This window comes from Thunnus albacares, chromosome 5 (genome assembly GCF_914725855.1).
Source record: "Thunnus albacares chromosome 5, fThuAlb1.1, whole genome shotgun sequence".
Taxonomy (NCBI): Eukaryota; Metazoa; Chordata; class Actinopteri; order Scombriformes; family Scombridae; genus Thunnus; species Thunnus albacares.
Window position 1 is genome coordinate 953,308 of NC_058110.1, and position 19,721 is coordinate 973,028.

The 19,721-nt window shown below is 42.8% G+C and overlaps 2 long non-coding RNA genes across 2 annotated transcripts; both read left to right on the forward strand.

Annotated features, from left to right (window-relative positions):
- The first annotated feature begins 388 nt into the window (after window positions 1-388).
- On the forward strand, window positions 389-1,371 carry LOC122983193. Its single transcript, XR_006403621.1, has 2 exons — window positions 389-459; window positions 1,131-1,371. It is a non-coding gene; the product is annotated as an uncharacterized LOC122983193 (long non-coding RNA).
- Window positions 1,372-9,844: 8,473 nt separating this feature from the next.
- Window positions 9,845-13,749, forward strand: LOC122983184. Its single transcript, XR_006403612.1, has 3 exons — window positions 9,845-9,865; window positions 10,083-13,483; window positions 13,569-13,749. It is a non-coding gene; the product is annotated as an uncharacterized LOC122983184 (long non-coding RNA).
- The last annotated feature ends 5,972 nt before the right edge of the window (window positions 13,750-19,721 follow it).

The following is a 19,721-nucleotide window of genomic DNA, read 5'->3' on the forward strand; positions in this document are numbered from 1 at the left end:
ATAAATCTATATTCATCTCTCTCTGATGTCATTACTGTAATCTGCTGGAAAACTAGTCGAGAAGAACTTTATGATACCAGAACACCACTCAGTGACATGAAATCATAGCTGTTTCATGGTTAAATATACTGTATTACAGGATACTTGAGCTTCATTCAGGTTTGGTTGCATGAAGGAATCTGTCAAATGATAAATGTTTGTCTGATATTCGACACTTAAGACACTGCTGTAACAACAACAGAGGAATACTGGGCTCTCTTCAAGTCAATATTTAATTAAAAAAACACAGTGGGACTAATGTTTAATAAGGTGTTGTGGATAGAAGCATCAGCCAACATTCAGGTAAAAATGTCTAATTGTTTCATTTCTCTGTTTCCTGTTTCTAGGGTTACAACCGACAGTGGCATAACTATGTGTCTCAACCCAAATCTCCCGTGGCTCAAAAAGGAGATAAATGAGGTGAGAATTAGCTGTTATAGCTAATATAATGGAGGAGGATATAATATAATGAAGGATATAATGAATTTCATTTTTACCATGTTGACAAATTTCACATTTTTGCATGATCAACTGACCTGTTGTGCACTTACTAAAATACTTTAGGTTTTGCTGGCTAAAAAATTGGAATTAATTAATTAGAAGTGTTCCAGTTAAACAGTCTCTATTTTCCCTATGATTACTGCCAAGCTGCAAAGTTCTCTGAAATTATTTGAACCGTAAAAACAAAATACTATATTAACTGAACTTTTCCAGCCAAGGATTGGTTCACACTATTTCATGGTCCTAATTACTTCCATGCAAGTATCCTGGAAAGAAAAATATAATTTGGTACTGAATTTAGGGAAAAACAGAAAATTCCCTCAATTCTTCAATTTAAAGCCAAGTAAATATTCATTCATTATTCATTTATTATTGAAAATTACATGTTGAATTGTATTCTTACTAGTGATGTGCAGAGAGCCCAGTATTTATATTTGTAGCAAAATTATTTATATTTGTATTCAAATAAAAGTGAAAATAGGTGAAAAAATCCAGTTTTTGTTTTTATCATGCTTTTAATTTTAGGACATTAAAGTGTTAAAATAAGTGTTAAGTGTTTTAACCTTTCTTTCTGCCTCTCTGCACCACAGGGAAGATTGAGGTGTGAGCCAGAATGGTAAGGCCAAAAGATGCAATCTGTGCAAACTCACAGATTTGAAGTCCTGGATGAAGATGATCTGGAATAAAAACAGCAGCCCAGAACAATTTCTGATGATTTACTACTTATTGCTTTTACTGAAATATCAAGATGTTTCAAGCAGAGTTGTTCTTTTTTGGGAGAAATAAACCTGAAGCCAGAAATAAATCATATTAAATTGATTTGAAAAGTGACTGACTGTTGTTTTTCTACATTTATAAAGTTCACTTTTAGTACAGGAGTTCATAGTAGCAGAGCAGATGGACCCAAATGCAGGAGACATCAGGCACAGGAACTGAAGAATTATCTTTATTAAGTCTCAGAAATGCAGGCAAAGCAAAACTGAACAGGACAGAACAAAACTGAGCTACAAAGGATCCAACAAGACTGAACTAAAACACAAGACTGAAATACTAAATGAACTAACGAGGAGATGAGGTGCAGGTGGGGAGATGGGCTGCGAAACTCAAGTGAGGTTAATGAGGAGATGAAACAGGAGAACAGGAAAGAAGCTGATAGGTTGGAGAAAACACTGAGAAAAGGGCCTACGAGGCTGAATGCAGGACAGGTGTGAGGGAAAAGCAGGCTGGGGAAGAGCACAGGAAGACAGGAGGGAAACAGTGCAAACAGACAACCAAAAACACAAGCAGGCTCAAGAAAGCCTTAAATACCAGCAGACCAAATACAAACAAAAAACACTACAGAGCTACGTGGGCTTAAAGTCCCAAAACATAGATCTGTTCCATGACCCAAAAACTGATACTTCACCAGTTGGAGGGTGAAAAGTATGAAAAACACTAAACCTGCAGCTCAGAGAAACCAGCCTGAAACACATTCTCACAACAATCTGGTCATAAAACAAATATTCTCAGTATTAACCAGGTGAAGACAAAAGTATTTCATATTTCACTTCAGTTCTGTTTGCTCTTCCAATCGAGCACATGTATTATGAACTAGGCAGTAAAATGTCTGGACAAAGGTTCAATGCAACAAGCATCAGTATCTCCACTGGTCCTTAAATATGATCTGCAACATATCTTCTCTTCTGTATCTTAACAGAATACAATGCAATGTAATGTGAAGCAATGATATACATTTACATGTTATTCCAGGTTATCTGAGCTTCTGATGAAATAACATCTGTCAGTTACTGATATCAATATGAACTAAAAACCACGTGTGTCTCCAAACTGCCAGTCTAAACTGAATATTTCATATCTGATTAACCAATATTGCTACAGCATGATATGTTCCTTTTTATGCTGAAACACTGAGGCACCTTGATGAAGATAAAAAGCCATCGGCATGTTGATGCCTGTTTAGAGAAGCCAAAGAAACACATCGTCATGGTGACAGGACAGATGAAGGACATATGAAGCAACAGGAAAGTGTTTTGGCTAAACCCAAACGGTGATATTCAAAAAGCTGGTTGCTTCACATTAACGTTCATGAGCATGAACATGTTGTTTATAATCTGCATTTCACTGGAAGCCTTAGCAAAGACAGAGAGAACTTTAATTTGGCTTGTATTCAGCTTGTTTTATTTTATTTTTAACTGGTCAGGTTGTAGCTTTGTTTTTCAGACGGACTTCCATTGATGGCCTTGCACATTACTTCCTGTGACACCTGCCACATAATACACTTTAACTCAACCTACGAACACTGTGCCTGTCCCAACCCACCTCAAATCAACAATTATTCCTGCAAGACTCCTGAACCCTCTCACCCTCACAATGGTTCCAAAGACATTAAAATGGTGTGTTGAAGGTAAAGGAACTATTCACTTAGGAACATCCAAATGTGACACAATTTACAATTCAACAGAAGAACTCACTGATAAGTCAAAAAGGAATGTGCCTCTAAAACAACAGCCATCATCAGACCCCATTGATGATTATAATCACCTTGCTACAATGATCGGTCATTGTTCTATACCACTACCAAAGGGTGTATACTGGATTTGTGGCATGAAAGCTTATGAATTTTTACCGGATGGTCTGGAAGATGCGGTCTGGGTCATGTGATACAAGCCATGAGAGTCTTTACTGTGCCACCTGAAGCACGCAATGTTAAAAGAGACTTGTACACACACACACAAACACCATGGACAAGATTTTTCGGTGCTCTCATTCCAAGTTACAGAGTCATGGCGGCTTTGGATCAAATAAGAGACCTTTCTCATTTGGTTGAAGACCTTGCAAACACTACTGCAAAAGGCATGTCCATGCCCTCACAAGAAATGACTGCTGTTAGAATGATGACTTTACAAAATCATGCTGCATTGGATTATTTACTGGCTTCTCAAGGAAGAACCTGTGCACTAATTGGAGCTGAATGTTGTACTTTCATACGTGACCACAATGCCACCATACAAAAGATAACTAATCACTTGAATAATATTGCCAAATCGTTGCATAACCCTGTCACCACTGGTCTGTTTGATTGGTTTGAAGAAAAATTAGGAGCATTAATTTATGTAATCTTTGAATTTGTCTTGCTTGGATTTGGAATCTAGACTGTTATTAGCCTTTTGATCACCTGTCTTAAATCCATTTGTAACTCATTTATCAAACAACCACTAAAATCATGTACACCACTGCAACTCAACCTATTCTACCCATGGAGGTGGAAAATTCAGATTTTTTGTTTAAAATTGAAATAGATTTCGACTGAGTAGACTATGGCTACATAAAAAAAGCGTGGATTGAAGAAGAATACACATTTGGGAGCAGACTTGATAATTGAAGAAGAATACACATTTGGTTTGGAGACTTGATGATCAGGTGACGTCTGAGACAACCCTTTGATCAAACATACACCAGTTGTGTCCCTCCTACCTCCTGACCCCTGCTGATTTGACCCCTCCTGTATTTGCCCCTTGATTTGCCTTGATATTGTATGCAAATGCCCTCCCTTCCCATCTTCTGTTCACCATTTGTTGATCACTGCTTTGATCCTTACGGTATAAAATAACATTACTTTAAGCTTATTACTTAATATGTGGCTCAGCTTGAAAGTGAACTAAAGAAACTGTCAGAAGCAAGCAGCCAGACCTCCTGCACACTAATCATACAACATCAACAGATGACTGAACAACCACTCAATTAAAAACGGGATCAATTCCACATGAATGAGTGAGTCCAGACAGCTCACTGTAACTTCAACAAGCAAACTACCCACAGCACATTATATATATCTCTGCTGCACTCTTGTTAAGGAGATAAATTCACACAACAGCCACACAGAGAGACATTTAACCATCCGAGATGAAATTAGAGACCAAAGAGACAGAGAGAGAGAGAAGCTGTATCTGACTCACGTTATCTGATGTCTTCTTCTTTCTATCATGGAGATGAAGTATTCATGTCATAACATCCATTTGTGGCTGTTGGTCATCTTGTTTGTTAGTTAACAGAACTTTATGGCTGCTGCTTAACCAGTCTGATATCATTAGCAACAATGACAAACAAGCTAACTCTCCTGGTTGTTTCTCCAGTTCTTTCTCTCTCCAGCCGCTCCCTGGCGGTGTCCTGCTGCTGCTGCGCTGCCCAGTCCAGATAATTCCTCCCATTAGCTTAACAACAGTCCTTAACGGTCCTTCCATGGATGTATAAGAGTCCCTCAGGCTGCTACAACAAGCCAGCTGTTGCATTGGCTATTGCAAGGAGCTATCTACTGCTGCTACTCTGCCTTACAGTGGAGAGAATTGAAGATGAATTTTGGAAACTATCATTGGACCAACTCGATGTCAATATTGCATTCTGGTTGTTGATTGATTAGGGAGGCCGTCCTACCTTGGAGCATCATTTTACCTGTCTTCTCCAAAGAAGAGAGAAAAATTATGTTGTAAATAATACTGAGATTTGGTAATGGTTTATTTCAACCAAATATTCTTTTTTATATTTTGATCTCCCTTCTTGCATGGCTAAAATGAGTTCTTCTTTGTTTAGAAACAATATGTATATGCTAAATGTCTTTAAAGACGCAGCCTTTACACCACTCAGGGGTTTTTTGTTTTTAAAAGCAAATTGTTTTATTGGCATATAAAATTGCCCCCCACCCCTCTGATGTCATCAGGTGGGGGACAATGATATAGTTTGATGCGGTATGTTGTAAGATTCCACGTTGGTTTTCCTCCTGTCCTCCCCAATTATTTGAGTCACCAGCCGCCACTGGTGTGGGGGTTGAATGCAGTTCATTTTTGTAGGATACAGCAGAAAGGCCTATATACATAGAGTACATTATACAAACTTTGTATGAAGTTTGGTGTTATTATCATTTATTTTACAATAACTATAGGTCTTATATGTATAATTCAATAGTGGGGATGACCTATGAGGGGAAGGGAAAAAATGGAGTGAGAGTGACAGTTTAGTGATAAAGTACATCAAAACTAAAAGTTGTAGCTCTGTACTGCAGTTTTTCCCTTATTAAGGCCCAAACACCTAGTGGTTCGCTCACACTCTCCATTCAAATATATGAGTATTTTTCTGTGTCCAGCTGCAGTTACTTATTGTCTCTACACACCTGACAGTACACATTTCAGTCAAACTTTGACCAGGTCATGTGGGTTAAAATTATTTCCTTTTCTAAAAATAGACTTGATGAAAATTAGGAGAGTAATTTGTTTTACACACAAACTCATCAAGAGTTTTCAATTTAACTAATTGAAATTCAAGTGAATGGGCCCAAAACTTGCATAATTTTGATGCCACAGGTGTGAGCAAGACAGACATGTCTCACCCTGCAGAAAATTGTCATCCTCACACCGTTGAGATTTGATGTTTCGCCATGACAGAGGAAGTTGCTATAACTTTATTGTAAATGCTCCAGTCTGCACCAAACTTTACATGTTTGATAAGACTCCCGGCCTGAACACGTCTACATGACAATATTCCATCAGTGATGCAAACTGGCTGAATAGAGCCCCCTATGAAATTTCAGCAAAGCAGCCCCAGCAGCAGGCAAAATAGAGGACAAAGGAAGTGAAGTATATCTCCTTCTTGCACTGTCTGAAAACAGCCTGGGTCTGAAGACATCTACATGCCCGTGACAGAAGCCCTTCGATTGCACCGCAGCCTGACATCCGCAGAGGCGCGAGGGCCCGTTCAACGCTGCTTGCAGCTTTAATTTTAAGTTATATTCTGTTAATAACATTGTGCTGCAACCTCAGACTGGGATTAGTAATTTTAGTTTCTTTTAAGATTTCCCAGTGTGATTGGCTGCATAGATGGCACACACATTCCCATCACGGCTCCCTCACGTAATGAAGCCGATTATGTGAATAGGAAGTCCATTCACAGCATAAATGTACAGGTACATTTAGATTGACTACTGTTTCAAAATGTTAAAGACTGCATCATAGTTCAACTAACATCTGTCATTCTCTGCAGTGTCAAGATCATATGTGATGCTGCATACATCATTTCCAATGTGGAGGCCAAGTGGCCTGGGTCTGTTCATGACTCGAGGATATATCGCAAGTCTAACCTGAGCAACAGACTGCAACGTGGTAAGCAGCCTAAAGTTTTGCACAATATAATTCACTTGTCTCCCTCCTTTAATACACTCTAATGTATCCACTATACATTACAGGAGAGTTTGATGGCCTTCTGCTGGGTGACAGGGATTAACTATGCCAACCTAGGCTGCTGACCCTTTACCCTGACCCTGAACCAGGCCCCCAACAGAACTTCAACTGGGCTCACTGCAGTACGACAGCCTGGGTGGAGATGACCATAGGCCTGCTGAAAGCCCGTTTCCAGTGCCTACGTCACCTCAGGGTGACCCCTTAGAGGGCCTGTGATATTATTGTGGCATGTGTTGTTCTTCATAATATTGCCACTATTAGAGGAGAGCAACACCCTGCCCTACAAATTGAAGACCCTGATGATGATGACCCCATCCACCTGCCAGCTATCCAGGACAGCAGAGCAGTCAGAGACACCATATGCCAGAATCACTTTAGAGTTTAAGTCACCATCATCACCACCACCACAGCAGTCAAATAAAGACATAATACACATTTCATTTGGTCTTCTTTATTTCCTACAAATACAAAAGCTAGTTTAGTTTATGTTCCAATAGTTAACATAATTAACATAATTCACCTGTAACCATGCACCCACCTCTAGCTTGTGCTCCAGTATTTCAATTTCCAGATCTGCCTTCCTAATCTGGCGGTCCATGTACTGCATTTCTTTGTCAGTTTTCTGTATTTTTTTCTGCAGGTGTATTCCGTAAACTTCTTTTACTGGTAACTAGGAATACATAAGGAGGACATTAAATTATACAGTTGCACATGAATTCCACAGAATGAACCTCTGGTGTTTACTGAACATCTATCTCACTGTGTCAATCTGTGCAGTGGAAGTTGAGAGACCCTCCTGCTGCTGCCCAGCCATGCTCTGTTAAAAAGGATGAGACTGTGTTAATACTCACTCTAGAAATGTCACTCTATTTTCCACCAGAATGGTAAGAAATGTGAATGGGAAGAGAACTATCAGTAACATATCAAGATGTTACCTCTATAGGCCTTTCTGGATCCCCGTCTGTAAAGGCAGCAGAAACAGTTTTCTCGTCCTCTTCATCCTAGATGAGTGATATGTTTCAGTATACTTAAACTGCCATTTGGCTAAATCTTTGGAGTATTGCCTACTTACAGTTACAAGGTCTGTTGTGGCGTGAGGGGGCTCCACCAGGCAGATAGCACCATCAGAATCTGTTGGGACAAAAGAAAAAAAAGACATGAAAGGGAAATAAATATTTGTATGAATAGGCCAAAAAAGATATATAGGCCTAGGAATATTACATTTTATAAAGGCACTTGTGTCTTGGGGGGTGGGCTTAGAGGATGAGCTCCCTCCAGGGATTCCCTCAGCCACTGGCCTTCCTATAGTCTGGTTTAGGGCCAGCTCCTCTGCCTCCGTTAGAGGTGGCGGTGCTGGACCACCATCCGTTTTACGGGCATCTGCCTTCTTTCTGTTGGCTGAGTAGAAGTCTGTGTTAGTTTAAATAGGATTAATTATTTAACAGAACATGATGTAGATAAGAAGACATTTGTGTTTGTCAAACCAGCATTATGTTGGGGATAAAACTGCACAGTCAAACAGCCACTTAATATTTACTTTACAATGTAAAACATGATGAAAATGAGGTTCCCCCATGAGATTATGCCGAGGTCTCACCTGTTTAAACAATGTTTTTATATTTCATCTTGAGCTGCTGCCAAGTGCGCTTCTCCCCAGCCGGATTGGACCTAAATGAAATAAATTAATAGGCTACCATTCAAGCAGTTTCCCCCTGTAATATTGTGATTGCAAAGGACTACATTTAAACTTACGCATTGACCCGAGCAGCAATGTTCTCCCTCTCTTTCACAGCTGCAGCGGTGTTGCACTTCTTTTGAAAATGTATTCAAACTCGCCGTATGAGCGAATTAAGATTTTCTACACCTTGATAGTGACTCAAAATAAAACAAAAATCAACATTTACCATTTACCTAAGATCAATGAAAATTTGAATATATTTAAACTTAATTTCAATTTTATAGCCTGAGACTTATCTGAGATTATCTGAGACATGGTTAAATCAAGAGAAAGGTATTGATTTCCATATTGAAGGTTTTGAGCTTCTTTATATCAATAGAACCAACAACAGGGGAGGGGGTGTGGCCCAGTATGTGGACAGTGACTTGAAATGCAAACCAGTCGAATATATGACAACTGTAATTGATGATTTAATGGAATGCATAACCATGGAAATTGAAGCAAGAGGGATGAGGAATATACTTGTGTATACAGAACACCGGGGTCACATGTAGAAACATTTTAAGATAGTTTGAAAGAATTAATGAAAATAAAACGTCTGCAATCTGTGGAGATTTATTTAATATTGACCTCCTAAATGTATCTAAACATAACATATCTAAACATTTTCTGGATGCATTATAATGCATCCAGAAAATCTGATGTCCAGAAAATCTGAGAAGAGGGCTATACCTATTGATCACCAAGCCCAGTAGAAAAACCTCCATTTGTGCAACATTAAGCGACTATTTATCTGTGTTTGCAATATATGATTAATATGAAATATATGATAAATATATGACTTATCATTGTATGATAAACATTGTCCAACAACACCATGTTAACATAAACGTGGTTATAATAAAAAGCCTTGGATAAAAAATGGGCTTACAAACTTTATGCAAAAAGAAAAACAAACTTTTAGAGAGATTTCATAGCAGCCAGGTGATAAAGAAGTTAAAGCAGGAGGAGGAATAATCCTGTTTGTGTGTTAATGAGCATCTGGAGCATCTTAACAAGATTGTGGAGTAGCTCCTAAAGAAATGAGCCCAGAAGAGAGTAGAGATTAGGGTTGTGCCCGAATACAAATAATGTATTCAGCAAAGCACAAAGTGTTTTTTTTAACTAATATTTGTTTCATATAAATATTTTAAAAATCATTTGTATTCGGGAAGAAACCCCCCCCAAAAAACATGTCAAATACCAGCACGCATGTCTGTTACATCACTATCTCAGTCTCTCTCTTCTGCTCCGCTGTTACATCTATCAGCAGGTCTCAATGAGGGGAGTCACATCCACCTGCTACATGATGCACATTTCCTTGTTTGAACATCACTCCCGGAGTTGGGGGTGTTCCCCAGAGAAGTTGCTGAGGAGATGGGTGGATGAGGAGGGAGGAGCAGCTAAAGAGACGGGAGGAGGAGGAGGAGGATGGAGGGAGGAGTAGCTGAGAAGATGGGAGGAGGAGCTGAGTAGATGGGAGGAGGAGGGAGGAGGAGGAGCTGAAGAGACGGGAGGAGGAGGAGGAGGATGGAGGGAGGAGCAGCTGAGGAGATGGGAGGAGTAGCTGAGTAGATGGGAGGAGGAGGGAGGAGGAGGAGATGAGAAGACTGGAGGAGGAGGGAGGAGTCCCTAAGGAGAGGGGGGAGGAGAGAGGAGCAGCTAAGTGTTGGCTTTCCATGGCTGCTAATAACCAGACTTTTAGCGTGGTCGATTTCAATCAGCTTCCAGAGGAGGGTCAGATGTCAGATCTAGTCTCCATATTTAACCTGGTCTTTCAAGCTAGCATGATCTGATTTACTGGAGTCATATCACATTTTAAAGCTCAGATTCAATTTCAGTTCCCAGGGCTCTTCAGTCTACCCTGTTATGTGCATGAATTATGACTGTGGCATAAACGACGCTCCGACACCCCATTAAAGTCCAGCATCCTGGGATTCATCTCATGGAGATAAAAACAACGCTGCCTCAGGCGTCTCTGCGGCAGTAACGGAGTCGGAGCATTTGGAGAAATGTCTCAGGTAATCAGGGGCAGCATGTGTGTTTGGGATAAAAAAGTGTGCAGGCCTGTCCTGATTTTAAATTACAAGCACTACCAGAAGGATATACGCCAAGTTAAAGCTCAGGATTTGCAGTTTGTTCAGAATGTAAACACATGTTCACAAAGCCAAAATATTATGCTCTGATGTTTTTCATGTTCAGGTAAGCCTGGTAAAAAGCTCTGACCTTTGACCTCCATTGCACTAAAAGTTGCTGCACAGATGCCAGTTGTACAACAACACAACGCTCTCAACTGTGTCTTTTGAACACCAAAGTGACCAACGTGTTCCATCCCTGACAGGTTTTGTGCCGTCTGCATTTTTAAAAACCATTGTTAGAGTAATATGCCAGTGGCTGGCATATTACTCTAACAAATTAATGTAAACACCAAATCTACTAAAAACAGACAGAATACAGCTCAAAACACACGGTATGGCCTCCTCTTTTCATTGCATGTGCTTTTGATGTGACCATTTACAAGGAAATAAGTTAAATTGTGTCAAAATTCATAAAAACCCTATATATACATTATATATTCAAAATTATGAAAAATAGTTTCCAGGACACTAAAAGATAGTCCAAGGCTCTGAGGGAGGACCCACAAGTGATGTCCACTGTAGATCAGCTAACATTTCAATGTTTTGAAGGTTTTTCCTTTCATGATCCAGGGGGTCCCATTTTCAGCATATGTGATGTTTGCGAGTTTGCAAAAAGCCAAACTAAAAAGGTAAATTACTGTGAATTCACAGGAGCGTCTGACATGAACACAGATTATCTCGTTAGACTTGGGGCCTCACACTACACGCGTGGACACCCGTTTTATGTTTGTGTGCAACACGATTCATCTTAATTATGAAATCATTGCAAGTGTGCCACTGTCCACAGAGCAAAGTCCCTGCTCCGGGGACAGTGGTTTGACTGGGGCAGTACACCTGTCAAACTGTAATGCAGGTGTCCCCCTCCTAAGAACAACCACGACAGGAGAGGGGAAGAGACCAACCCCAGCCCTCAGTGTTACGGAGGCGACTGCTGTGCACGCTCCTGCGACGGTACCATAGCTAGTCCAAACGTGCAGGTTCTGCGCCGCTAGTCTGGGCTCGGTGCGAGCTGCCAAGACTAACCTAAGGAAAGCACACAAGCCAAGGGTGATTCTTTTCATCTGCGGTAAGTGTGTTAGTACTTTTAAGACTTCACACCGAGCGACATGCCACACGGCTAGCCGCAGTGTTCATCGATCTGACCAAGGCCTTCGACACCGTCTCCCACAAGCATATTGCCGAGGTGCTTGAGAGACATGGAGTGGATGAGTTGATCAGAGGTCTCATCAAGGACTCCTACAGGAATTGCTACTTGACAGTAAAAACTGCTAAAGGCGACACCAGAAAGATCGGGATCAGGGTGGGCGTGAAACAGGGCGATCCGATGTCTCCACTGCGCTTCAACCTGGCACTGGATCCACTTCTCCACATGTTGGAGAGGCTGGGTGTGGAGTTCAGTGTTAGCCTGCTTGGGCTTCCATCCCTTCTCCGTGCTAAGGAAGATCATTCCCGCTCTCTTCCCAGCCAAGAAGAGAGCTCTCCTCGCTCCAGGTGGTACCTTTCTCCTGGTAGGAGTCCCAGCCGGGCTCTCCTCCTTCCTTCTCTTGAGTAGTAGCCTGCTCCTGACTACTACTCCGCTCGCAATGTCCGTGCTGCCTGGAGCCGCCCCTACTCCAGCAACACATGCCGTCGGCTGACGAGCATGCTCCCGTCTCGGGGTGGACCACATCTTTCCTTCTATGACAGCAGGCGACCTGTCCTATCACAGTCAGTCAGAGGGGTCACTTGGCTTGATCGCTTGTCATCACTTAGATCGCAGTCAAGAGTGGCGGGTCTTACACCCTGACCCACTCGGAACTCTCTCAAAAGTTCCCTGGAAAAGGATCCTGAAACCCCATTCAGAAAACAATAAAAGATTTGATGGACAAGTTATCCAAGGCCCCCCTGAAACCATCTCAGAAGGTCAAGCTTTTGAGAACGTACACCATTCCACAGGTGGTGTACGTCGCAGACCACAGCTCGGCCTCTCAAACGGCGCTGGATGAATGTGACAGGGACATTGGCACACAGGTGAAGAAATGACTCCATCTGGAGCCTTTCACCACCGACGTCCTGCTGTACAGCAGGTGTGTGGATGGGGGACTTTTCATCACGAAAATGGCTGCACACATCCCGGCAATCCAGCTCAAGAGAACGATGTCTCTGTACAACTCAACCTACCAGTGCACCAAAACAATATCCAGAGCCTCCCTCCCAAAGCCCGAGAAAACAAGTCAGCTGGACCTAGGGCAAATCGACACAAGCGGGGTAAACACGTCAGTGTGGAGAGAGAGGGTGTTTGACAACTGGAGCAAATTGGTGAGGCAGGGCTTGGGCACTGTTGTGTTCAGGAATGACAAAATCTCCAACAGCTGGACCCGGGACCCTGAAAAGCATCGGCTGAAACAATCCGAACTAATCACGGCACTGCAACTCCGTACCAACACACTCCCTAACCTCTCACTGCTGTCGAGAGGAAGGGGGCCCAAAGAGTCACAACAGTGCAGACTCTGTGAACAAGAAAAAGAGACCATGCAGCATATTATTGGGAACTGTGTAAAGCTCAAAAGGAAATCGCGTGGCCAGCGAAACAAAATATGTGACGACCTTAAAAAGGAGGGTGAAGACATGGGCTGGCATGCGATGAGGGAAAAAGACTTGTGTCTGGAGACAGTGTTACGGGAGTACTGGACCTCATCATGATCCGGGATCGCACTGCCTTGATTCTTGACGTGACTATCTGTTTGAAAAAACAGAATGCACGCTGTTGGATGCGGAGGAAAGGAAGGTCGAGAAGTATGAGAAGTTCAAAAAGGCGGTAAAACATCTCTATCCTGAGATAAAAACAGTTCTGGTGGCCGGGTTTCCTCTTGGAGCTAGACGTAAGTGGCACGATTATTAATAAATGTCTTCTGATTTTTTTGCCATTATCCTTACTGATCAATGTAATATCTTTGTTTTGTGCAGGTGCAGGAGTGGATTGTCAGAAAGACAAATAAGTCAGGCAACACCATTATTAGTGTAAAGGAGCACAAGAATGCTGCACAACAAGTGGCCACGTTTGACCTGTCACAGGAGGAGGAGTTTGTAAGTTCATCAAATTTCCTGAGAGAATCTGTCAGAACTTGTTCAAGAGCAGAATTTAATCTTTATTCTGCTTGTGGCTGCACCTGTATTTCACACGGGTGCAGCCACAACTCCTGAACTCCAAGACGCACAAGAGGGATGACGCAGAGGAAGATGAATGGTTCTTCATCTCTACCACGGGGAGGCCAATCTATAATGCCTCCAATGACTTGAACCAGCTGCACTCAAAGTAAGCTAACCATCATGATTCATTTCCCCCCCAAAATGTTGTTCTATTGATAGCTGTCTCAGGTCTCTGGTAAGATGTGTTAATAAATGTCATTAATATACTGTTTAAACTTTCATTTTACAGCCAAACAAACCAGAATGAGTATGTTAAAGTATAGCTTGTCTTATTATAATGACATTTGGATGGCGGCTTAGTGCACAACTCCCTCGTAAACACAAAGGGCCCAATAATGAAAAATGCCTTAATTGGACTAGATAGCTCAGCTAACTCAAAAGCTGTAATACATATCACACTCTGGTCACTTTTGGTCAAAAGACACAGCTGTGATGATTGTTTTATGTGCACTTTGTGTGAAGTTAAATTTGGATGATACACAGAGGTCAAAGGTTATATCAGTTTTATAGCACTGCAGGAACATGAGAAACAGACATATTAGTTCAAGCTGCTTCACAAATACTATAGGGCCAAATAACGTGTTCAGGCTCCCTGAAATCAGCAGATGAAGGGCTTTATTTTGGTATATAAAGCTTTTCATTGTTGCTGTTAGTACACATGTTTTGGGTTAAAATGATCACAAGATATTAAGACAAAAAAACAAACCAATAACAACTTCCCCTGTCCTTCTATGCCAGTCTCTTTCTGATTGTCCATGTCATATTTGTTTAATATGCTATTTTTAAATGTTCATTTAAACTTACTAAATGTTCGACAGTGATCAAGTGATCAAATTGTTTATCTGGTGAAGGGTGTGCACCTTGTGGTGTTTGAATACTTCTGCCAATATTGTTGGTGGCACAGATAACACATGATTGACTAAATTTTGGGGCATAGTTAGTAAAAGTCTTTGTGAACCAGTGTTGTGAAATAGTATCCATCATCCCTCCTCTTGAGGCATGGTCCAACCCACGACTCAACTTTGCATAGTGAGGAAACAAATACTTTGGCAGACATGGTTTGTCATTGGGGCCGTACCGTACCCGTCTTTGAAAACACAGACACTGTTTGTCCACCGAGTCTTCTCAGTCTGATCAGCTCTCTGCTGGAGTTCTCACCCCCCTCTCGCCCCCGCTGGAAGCGCGGTGTGCGGCCCGCCTCGCGTCGCCAGACGGGGGTTTTCGCGGGGCGGTGTCCGACTCTGGACGCGCGCCGGGCCCTTCTCGCGGATCTCCCCAGCTACGGGTCCTGGCGGGTCGCCTCGGCTGGCGCCTAGCAGCTGACTTAGAACTGGTGCGGACCAGGGGAATCTGACTGTTTCATTAAAACAAAGCATCGCGAAGGCCCACGTAGGGTGTTGACACGATGTGATTTCTGACCAGTGCTCTGAATGTCAAAGTGAAGAAATTCAATGACGCGCGGGTAAACGGCGGGAGTAACTATGACTCTCTTAAAGGCCAAGCGGTGAGTGATTGCTGCTTTCGCTGGTCTCCTGGGATGTGTGATGGCCTGGGGGCTACCCACAGCCCTGGAGACAAAGAGAACCATGACCCGGCAAGAATATCTCCTTGGGTAAGAGCTGCTCTGGCCATGGTAGCATCATAGTGACCCCTCACCTCCTCGTGGTCCCGCCAGCAACGTACTCGTGGAGAGTACGGCGAAGACTGTAACCCAGGAAGCACGGATGGGCGCACCAACGGGCATCCACTGTGGGATCAGACTAGTCTGTCCCCAATGTACTCACGGATGAATAACTCAAACTTGGGAACAAAGACTAAAGATTGTAGCGTGCAGCGACAATGTCCGGAAAAGAAAGAAGGAACGGTAGTCAGGATCGAGCGCTGGGAACAACTAACGTCGGGAAGACACCAGGGTGTCTGCACCGATGTGGCTCTTGCCCATAAGATTGAGTGTCTAGGTGCTGACGCTCTAATTTTTGGCAATGGCAGGGGTACCAGGCAGGGTCGTTCTGACCCCGCCCAAGCATGAATGGATGAACGAGTTAAGTTAATCTTGCTCGTTCTGATAACTTTAGCTTCTGTCCGTTTGCTTTTGAAAGAGTTCTGAGTGGGTCAGGGTGTAAGACCCGCCACTCTTGACTGCGATCAGAGCTATGACAAACAACAAGCCAACTGACACTTCTGACTAACTGTGATAGGACAGGTCGCCTACTGTCATAGGAAGAAAGATGTGGTCAACCCCGAGGCGTGATCGTGAACGTGTCCGTCGGCCGACGGCACGCGAGGCTGGAGTAGGGGCGGCTCCTGGCAGCGCAGACAGGGCGAGCGGAGTAGTAGTCCGGAGTAGGCTACTACTCAGACAGAGGAAGGAGGAGAGCCCGGCTGGGAAAAGAGCAGGAATGATTTTCCTGAGCACGGAGAAGGGATGGAAACCCAAGCGGGCTAGCAAGGGTCTTCCATCGACAATCATGGTGGGCCTCCGGGTGCCATGGCTAGTCCAACCATGCAGGTTGTGCGCCGCCAGTCTGGGCTCGGTAAGGGCCGCCCAGACCCACTTGAGGAAAGCACACAAAGCAAGGGTGATTCTTTTCATCTGCGGTAAGTGTGCCGGTACTCACAAGACCCCACACCGAGCGACGTGCCACGCAGCGAAGTGTGGGGCAACCCGATCCGGAGCGGGTACCATCACGGGGTTTGCCTGCGATACATGCCCTAAATCTTTCTCCTCACAGAGGGGCCTCTCGGCCCATCAGAGGAGGAAACACCTGGGCTTGTATGTCAGCAAGGCCAGAGCGCGGAAGGCTAAGGCAACCGATAGTGGGTGGACCCAGGCCGAACTGGCAACCCTGGAGCGCGTGCACGGCGACCTCGGCGGAAAATCTGGGTTCCTCGAGGCAGCGGTTTTGGCCCTCCCCCACTACACGAAGGCCCAGATACAGCGGAAATGGAGGAGCCTCAGGAGGCTGAGGAGAAAAACTGTGGATAAGTCCCCCACAGCGGTTGCCTTAGGAAAGTTGCCAGACCTCAGTGAGGAGCTGCCTCCCAGAGCACCGGTGGCTCTGGTCAAGGAGCACCTCACAAAGACCTTGCAGGCGAACAGTGCTGATGGCGTGTCACCACTGACCTCCTCCTGCAAGGTAATCAATGGCTATCTGAGGAAGGTACTCGCGAGACTGCGGACTCGGGGCCACGCTCGGATCGTGAGTACAGGAAGAAAGACCTGGTCGGATCATCAAAAACGCCTCAAAATGAACAAGAGGCTCCGATACAAGAACTTGCAGACGCTGTATCGGAGCAACAGAAGGGAACAAACGGTTTGCCGTATTGATCCCAGACTGGTCACGGAGACATACAAGGGGATATGGGAGAGGGACGACAGTTTCGTTAGTCTTGGTCAGTTCGCCTCCTTGCCGGAGGCGAACAACTCGTCCCTATGCCCTCCCATCTCACCGGCTGAGGCTCTACAGGCACTTCGGAAGATGGCGTTGGACGCAACGTCCTACTCATGTGGGACAAGAAGGGCGAGAAGCTGGCGGACTTGTTCAGACTTGTTCAGCGCCATATTGTACAGCGGACGGTTGCCGAGGTGCCTGAAACAGAGCCGAACCACCCTGATCCCCAAGTCTAGTGATTAGAGTAAAGCCGGCGACATTAACAACTGGCGCCCCATTACGATCGGCTCGGTAGTCTTGAGAGCGGTTTGTGATTTGTCTTCTTTCTGATTTCTAGTCATCGCCAATATGACATCTGGATACCTGTGAAGCATCACCGCTTGTCTTCATCTTCCTGCTACTGCATGAGAACATGTTACACACACAGTAACATGTATATACACACATATGTTATATTCTAGCCTTAATAATCTCCTCTGAATGCAAATACTTCTGTCCTCGCAACTGATATATATGCAAAAAGTGTATTGTCAAGCTATTAATATATTTTTATCCCAAACCACAAAGTGTGTGTGTGTGTTTTTGCTGTTTTCTGAATTAACGTTTAATTCATGACGTGATATTTTGTTGATCATCGTCTCCTTAAAGGTCATGTTGCTTGATTTCTTATATCAAACTTAACCATTGAGGTTAACTACAGCCTTGACTTCACATGAATAAAGAAGAAGAAGACACGGATGTGAAAGTGAAGTTTCTAAATTTAGATATTTTGGGGGGGATTCTTAGACGGAGACAAATTATGGAACCGAAAAAGTGCTCAAAAGACTCATTTATTAAGTTATTGTAATAGAGAATGAAAGTAAACACAGTGATTGAACTCTAGACAAGCAGCAGAGGTCAGTAATTGTGATGGATGTTATCTCGATTTGTGGAAGTGGGTTTTAAGCACTTTTAGCACAATATTGATTTGATCTCCTTCAAATTTCCAAAAAAGATTCAAAACATAATGTGTGTTTTCATTAAACATACTCAAGTGGATGTGACAAGACTGAAAGAGGCTTTTCATCACCTCTTTCCTCCTGAGATGTATTTATAATCTTTTAAGTATTGGTTTTATCTCCTTCGTCCAAACTCACAATGTTGTGCTTTTTAAATTATTACATTTATTTTTTGTTGTAAACATTTATTGCATTATTAGAATAAGAGGAAACACAGGGATACACACAACATGTGTTGTTGCACTCTAGACAGGCAGCTGTGTTGCTCTTTTTGTTCTTTATTTTTTGGCGTCCTGGTGGAATGGAGCTCTGTAACGGTGAGTCGCAGCAAGATGAAGATTTTTATTTTCAGTAAAAGAAAAATAAGTTCCAAATGTTTAAAGAGGTCATACTCTGCACATTTCCTGCTCTATATTTATATTCTGGGGCTCTACTGGAATATCTTTGCATGATTTACAGTTAAAAACTAAGGCCATTTTATCTCCTGTTCCCTTCCAATGAGCCCACTGTGTTCTGATTGGTTAGCTTCTGGAAGCTTCCTCTGTCTCTGAACATCACGTAAACAAACAGTAGTAGTTGGACTTTGCTTCTTTTTCTCAATCTTTACTCAAAATATAAATTTTTGTACATGTTCGAGTCTGAACAAATAGTTGACTTTCATAGTTGATTTAAAGGCTAAAAGGCAGATGAAAACAATTATCAGCAAACAAAGGTACTCTAGTAAGTCTTAATCAAAGCAATAATCAGAACACAAAAGGTACTCTAATACTTTAAATCTTAACTCAAAACATTAATTTGGTCATTAAGCAAAGAAACAGCAATAACTACAACGTCTTCAACTTACTCAAATAATGCATCTTGTGCATAGTCAACTGGAGAAGACAGCTAATACCACGGTCAAGTCAGCATGCTGCAGCAGACAACGGGAGAGACTGAGCAAGGCCTGAGCCAGTTCAGGTGTGGCCTGTTAGGTTGAGGCTAAGTCCTGCCCACCTAGGACTGGGCAGGAAGGAGGTGACTCTTTGGTGCTGGGCAGCGGAGACTCTGGTTTTTTGGCTAAATGGTGTTCAGTCTGGCGCAGGAGGAGCATAACTGACTCTATGGGTGCTTGTAGGTTTGGGACATTGTGGATACGAGGGAGAGGTGTCGCATAGCGTTTGGTCCCATCCATTTTTACTTTGGCTTCCAGCGCTTTCATGGCCGCCTTGTCCTGTCTGGGTCTTGTGAATCGTTTCTCAGATTTAAAGGGGAGAATATCTATCTGCCTTAACTTTTTCAAATGATGTATTGAATCTCTGTGAATTTACATTGCTGAAGTTTTGCTCTTTGCTCTGTTAGCTTAAAATAGTTAATTTGAATGTTAAGTTGTCAAAATGACAAAAGGGAGGATTTGTAGGGGAAATCTTGTTTCTTAATCTGTTATTCTGATTTGGTGTTTTATAAATTGTAAGAATGATGAACTCTCTGTAAGGACAAAGTATCAAATGAAATCAAATTTATTTATAAAGCACATTTAAAAA